Here is a 7,186-nt window from a genome sequence, read left to right as displayed (position 1 = left end):
TCTGTCTCACAACTCTATTGGCTGGAAAAAGAAGCTCAGTAAACGTTTTCCTGACGAGTTCATGGTCTCAGGCTGGAGATTCAACGTTTTAGAGGAAAACAGACCATAAAGTAGATTAGAGTGTTCCTACTGTGACATCAGATCGACCCCCCTCGCTAACTTCTCCTCCAAATATAGTTTCTTCTGCTTTACATAAACTGACGGCAGCCAAGTTACAAGAAACGGCGACGTGGACTGACCTACAACTTGATGAGAAAGGAGATATTAAAATAGCTGGACCACCCGTTTAATTGATATCTGCTAAAGACAGACAGTCTGGCCTTCTCTTATGGAGATGACCTGAATAAAGTGGGTCATGTTGTGTAATACAGAAGGAGGAAGTGAAGAACATCACGTCTGCCTGGTCCCCATGTGGTCACAGTGGGGTGATGGGGGAGGAGGGTTGTGTTTTTGAGGTGACACATGGTTTTCCTCCGTGTAGACAGATCAACATCTCCCTGGCCTTCTCGAGTCTCCAGGCAAACAGCTGAGACTGTCTTCGTTTTTGAAGCTCTGTCTTCGCCTGCCTCGCCGTTCCCCGCTGCCCCTTTGACATGATTTGTATTTGACCTCAGATTTGCAGCACGGCTCATTAAAAAGACAGAGAAACTTGTGACCTTGGCATTACAACAATACTCCAACTCCGATCCCCGGTGTGGCTTCGAAGAGCATCAGCGAACTGCCACAATTAATGTAATAAAATTACAACAAAATCAATTCTGAAGAATATTGGAAAAGCAAAATGTACAAGGTTAATAATAATTAGCATCTTTCTTATTTTCAAATAGTCATATTTAAAAACTCTTCTTTTCAATAAGCGTTCTACAGCATTCCTGTCGAAGTTGGAATTGTCCTTTTTCATTACACATTTCAACGAGCTTCAAAACCTACAAATGCCAGTCTAAGCACAAAGTGCAGCATATGTTTACACAGGAAGCAGACATCCATGAATTTCTACTTTGCACATAAACTGAAACAAGTGCATGCATATGCACACACACCAACGTGCACGCATGGAGGGGACGCAGATAAATCCAGTTGACTTTCTTAGAAGTGTGTGTGGACTGAGACATGCATCAGGGGCATCCAGTCTGGATTTCCAGCGGTGCTGAAGGTCCCAACAGACAGCCAGCTGCTCCATCACACTCCTCACCTGAGGCCATGCTCATTTAGCATCTCTGAGATTCTCCAAGCAGCCACATGGGGAGCCAACAAGCCTCTAATCAGAGTTTTCACCTTTGCTGCTCAGCTCTGACCTCAAATTGACGTTTTTGTGGACAAAAGAAAGCTGAGATGTGAGTGAGACTTTTTTTTTTTTGTCTTTATTTGATCGTGGTAGCAGAGAACCAGAATATGTAATTGTGAAGGATAAGCTTTGCTTTGCTTCATCACTTCACTTGCACCTTAATGACCCACATGAAGGTAAATTATCACCAGCTCATGCTGTTCAGCCAAACTTCAGTCCCCATAAATCCTTATTTTAAATTCTAAAAACAAACAAATCATGAGGAAAAGCTTGTGAAATGCAGGAACGGTAAAATCTCGGCTGTCTTAGGTAAATCAGGACTTTCATACTGTGGGAAATAAACTTGTCATGTTTGCGTTCTTAGTTTGAAAGAGATCAGCAAATCCTGCCATCACTGATAGAAACGTCTTTAAATTAAACGGTTCAATCATTAAATCTTACTTACTTCACCCAAATATGAGCAGCAGGATTAAACGTAAAAACACTGTAACGCGCATCTTCTCTGAGCATGAGCAGGATAGCAAGAATTAAGGCATGAGTAACTTTTTTTCTCATAATAGGAAGTGATCCGACATTTACCGTCACGCCCCCGGAGTGTAGTTTGGAAAGGTCAAAGCGCCGCGGCACCGGCGGAGGCCGGCCTGCGAGAGTGTCACATTAGACCAAATGAGCAGCATAATGCTGTTCTCTCTGATTCAGCATGGTGCTAAAAGGTTACAGCAAATGAACATCTTTAACACCAAAGTCATTTATCTGCACAATCACAAAGGCTGCTGCAGCTTCACGGGACCGTTGCATATTATTAGCATTAGTGTGCAGAACGTCTGGCATTGTGTACAATTACAAAAGACCAATTAGCATTTTATATAGGTTCCAAAGTGAGACAGGGGAACGTGATTAAGATAACTACAGGAAGACTAAAGGCTGAGGTCTCAGTTCGACTCGATGAGAGCGTCCAATTATGGCCCACTTTTCCCTTCAGAGCAATTAACACAACGTGAGCGTGACATTCAAAAGTACAGAATGAAAATCAGATGAAGGAAAGAAAACGAACTTCCACATTTTCACTTTTTTTATCGTATCCATGAAAAAAAATTGTTGCTGAGGTTGTGATTTCCACTCATGTGGTCTGCAAGAGAGGCAGAATCAGATGGCTTCCTGCGGCCTGTCGCCTCGCTTCCCTCTCCTCCAGCTGGACCAGTAAATGAACGGGGAGGGGGTGGGGGGTAAATGTCAGCCCGTTTCCTTTACCTGCATTTTCCTGGAAAGACGCTGACAATTATCAGTCGTCTCCTGATGGGGGTTTGTCTGGGCCTCTCATGTGGCAGATAAGAGAGTAGGCAAATAAACTCGGGGAGGGAAACGTGTAATGTCACTCGGCTCACTGGCATATTAAGAAAGGTCCCAGAATGAGTGTCATCAAAACAAGTCAACGAAATCCTCTGCCCCCCCCCCAACCAGACTCACAGCGTCAGGGCCACGGCTGTTTGATCTCTGAAAGGTCCACAGGGCTGAAGGTGCACGAATGATGCTGACGCTCCGCTGCTGTAGGTCATCGTTGCTTCGTATAGGCCTGAAAACTACAGTTCAAAACTAATTGGATTTGGTCGACTCCCCTCAGTTGACCTGCAGCGTTAAAAAGTCTGCGTGCAGGCTGACATTCAACGTCCTGCGAGCTCACACACTGTTGTGATGTGTCATCCTCCTTATCTTGTCTCCTTATCTGTCGCTCTGGATCAAACACGGGGAACGATAAGCAGCGCTGTATATGGGGTTTTCACAAACCCTGAGGTCCCCCAAAAACTTTCTGCCTGTCTGGGTCAAACTGATCACTATAAGACCAATACGTATATTTTTAATTTCTTTAGTTACATTTCCGTCTCCAAGTCTACTCGTTATGATAAACAGAAAGTTACACACTGCGGAAAACTACAAATGAAAATCAGAAATTTAGTTTTTAATTTGTTGTAATGCGTAAAAAGACTGCACACAGTCACTTATCTCCTGCTTTCATGTTGATTCTACCCAAAAAACAACATTTCAGTATCACAGGAAAACGCCCGGTAGGATGGATCAGACCTCCTCTGGGCTCCGCTCTGGTTTTTACTGTAAATGGGAGCTTACTTTAAAAAAACCAACATCATGATGCATTAAAGAAGACTTGAAACGAGCGACCATGAACTCTTCAGGAAAACACTACTGAGCTGATTAAACAAGTCAGAAGTAGGCACATTTTCCCATAGACTTCAGTGCGGCACTGTGATGGCCATCAGACAGAAGGTCTTCACTTTTTTAGACCCCAAGTCTGGACGATCTAGAGTGTATGCTAAGCTAGGCTAATCAGAGACAATACACATTAAAACACCTCTTCACACATTCTCAGGCGATGACAGGAGGATAAATTCAGGACACTTTCTGCTGACGCTGTCATGATCCATCACTTCCACATAAACTAGGCTTTACTCATGTTACTCTTCTGTTTCCACCTTTGGCGTCTTTTTAGTGCACAACATTCATCTAACTGTATTTCCCTGAATCACTTCAGGACGTCGGATCTGATTTTAAAATAAGATAAAAATGTTCACTTTCTTTAAAATCCTCAAACTGTGAAGCTTCAACATTTTTTGGCTTTTTTTTTTTTTCCTCAAGCTTCCCCCAAAAGATTCCTGCTTTGAAAAAACAACACTGTTATTGAAGTTCTCTGAGTTGTGTGAAATTTAATAGAAAAGAAGTTATGATTGGGTTTGGAGATTATTTCGGATTCCTGGATATTTCCTGCTTATATCCCGCTGTATGAAACGTAAATACTCGGTCTCATCCCTCTGATTCCAACACAAACTTCACTGGGGACCATTTTTTCCCGACACACACTAAAGATGAACACAGGTCGCTTGTTGTGCGCTAATAGCACGCACAAGAAAATTTTAAAGGACACACTGAACAGCTTCTGATGAATCAGATTACCCCCCACCAATCATTTCAAATGAGCCAAAGCTAATAAAAATGGATACCTGGAGGTGACCTCTAATTATACAGCTCTTTTGTCGGACTGACTGGCTTCATAGTAAACATCTCTCCAGGTGCACACATATTTGGCATCAACAGTCACCTAATCACAGAGATGTGGTGTCCTTTCTGATCCTTCTTCAGGCACATAATGACATTTGCGGCTGAAGAAAACAGGTAACCCAGGAGGGATTACTGTGAGGATTTGTGTGTAATCAGTGTGAGTTCTCCTGCCCTGGGGAGAGAGAGGCGGGAGTTCCCCAGTGAGCCCTGCAGATGGTCCGCCGCTTTTATTTCACAGAGAGAGCCGTGAGCCTTGAGAGTAATCAAGGTAAGACCTTTCACCAAGTCATTACTCAAAACTCTGCGTTCTTGGAAAAATCACAGCGCTGTGAGGAGAATGACAGAGGTCAGCGCACCAGGAGCTATCGATCCGATGAAATGAATGTGACTTCAGTCTGAAAGACGGGCGTCACAGAAAGGGGAACGTTATATATTTATCACAGAGGACTCATCTGAAGTTAAAGAATATTTGGAATTTATTCAATCCTAATCGGAACTGAACCTTTTCAAAGATGCAGCATCTCAAGACTGGATGAACATTAGGCCAAATGAATTGTGGTCCTCTTTCTGGTCTTCTCATGAAATATGTTGCTGATTGGCTCGAATGATGTTTTGTGTTACTCTCGTTGGACGACGCCGGCCTACAGAAGTAGTCCGACTCACATGTCACATGTCAATGAAAAGCCACTTGACTCTTGACGTGAGGCCTTCCAGTTGTGAGAAGCCATGACAGGAGATCACTCAGCAAGAGTCACGGGAAACAGAAGTGTCAATATTGTCTTTCAGGTAATCTCTGTCCAACAGGTTTGTACTGGCTGGGTTTGATATAATTCTGTAAATTAGCTTTGAGCTCACTCAGTGAAATTAAGATTAAAACACAGCTCTTGTTTGGACAGTGATGTTGTTGTAAACATTGGTTCCTGCTGAGATGAACTTTGTGTATTTGATGTGAAAATGCTGGAAAACCTCAACTATCATGTTCTGAGACACACTTCCTGCTAACCCTAACCCACACAGAGGCCCGTGAAGGTGTGTTAAGGTGGACGTGGTTATGACATTTGTTATCCACTGAATGTATGAATTGAAATCCACTGCGAGGGGACATTAAATACACAATGTGTGCTCCTTGAATACACAATTCTCAAAACAATGTGGATGTTTTTGTATCACGTACTGTGTGTTGAGACTGTTTACAAAAACAGGCATACAATTTACCATCAAGTCTCCAAACTGTGGCGTAACAAACCTGAATAAGTCAAATGGTGTTAATGCAACGCACACAAACACACACACACACACACACACACACACACTGGTTGAGGGGAATGACAGGAGATGAAATGAGGATTCATCAAACATGAAAACCAAAACTATCCCTCATTGAGTAAGTTATTGTTACAAAGGCACCAAATCTCACTTGACATCTGTAAAAACTGAACCTTTCCCCCTTCGTCACCACTTCCACACTAACTCGTCCATTTCAGGACCGCCAGCAGCCAACGCGTCCCAAGATTTAGCCCACGGGTTTGTATTCCCAATCCGATGCCTCTGACAAAACAGCCAGAACCGTCTGACGCAGGGCTGCTAAACCTGTAATGGAGATGGGATTGTGTTGTCTGGCAACAGTGATGATGTTGTAATCTGTTCATTTAAATCATTGAATTCAATATTAGCTTGTAGCTGTTCGTGCTGCTGCTGCAGAGCGAATGACGTCGAGAAAATCGTGGAAAGTATTTCAGGGATAAACGAAGTCCGGTCCGGTCCAAAGCTAATTGGATCTGCTCAGGCACAAGGTCGGACTTGGCAGTGGCACGTTACAACACATGCCAAACAAAAAGCAGTAGACAGAGCTCTGGACAGGCTGCACAGACAATAAATCCTCATTTACGTGATGGTCACTGAGGTGTGACAAGCCGGCTTCCACAAGAGCGAACTGGATCAAAGACCGGGCGGGAAGGCGATTCACCTCTCTGGAAAAGTTGTGCGGACGTGGACTTGACCTTCAAGATCTGCGCCGACGTTAACTCGATCGTGGAGCCTGAAATATAAACGACATGCGTGTAGGATTTGAAAAGAAGCTCGGACTCCAAATTCTTTTGAATCCCCGTGTGGCGCCTCAACGTGCACAGCGAGGCCGTCGATGTACGTCTCAGTGGAACCGTTTTTAAGTCGGCCAGGTTCAGCAGGTGATGTTTGAACGGTAATAACCGCCAGCAGAGCTACAGACAAGATGGCTCCTCAGAATGAGACTCAGGCTTTAATAACTTTTAATGAGGTGGGCCAACGACCTAAAAGCCAGACAGGCGGATTTGGGAAATGCTGGAAAGTTGTTTTTTTTTTTTCTCCTTCCTAAATAACCAGCTACATTTTTATTTATTTATTTATTTATTTTCAACGAGGCTGAAATCAATCAAAGCTTTTTAAACTGTGCAGCTCAAAGCTGCGTTCAGGTTCACCAAAGAGGCTTCTTGTAATCGTTCTCGGCCGATTAAGCACACATGTGTCCGACACAGCTGCTCATTTCAGCTGTACAGGTGATCAGAGTGTAATTAAACCCGATGATTAGGAGGAGGAGGATGATCGGTGTGACCAATCAGGCCGCACAATCCCGCGGGATTAACGAACTGCGCGTGAACCCGGAAGAAAAAAAAAAAAAAAACCCCCACCGGAGGTCAAAGTGTCAGTCCACCTTGATCCGGACTCTCTCTGGGTGGATTTATCGAGTCTGAGGCTGATTATTGGCTCGTGGTAAAAGGACAGAGACGGATCGATCGCGGCTATAAACCCGCGGGTTTTGGCCAGAGCGCGCGCGCCAAAGAGGGGGGCTCGTGT

Source organism: Echeneis naucrates, chromosome 15 (assembly GCF_900963305.1).
Source record: "Echeneis naucrates chromosome 15, fEcheNa1.1, whole genome shotgun sequence".
Lineage (NCBI taxonomy): Eukaryota > Metazoa > Chordata > Actinopteri > Carangiformes > Echeneidae > Echeneis > Echeneis naucrates.
The sequence above is the reverse complement of the archived record's forward strand: the minus strand, read 5'-3'. Positions refer to the sequence as shown.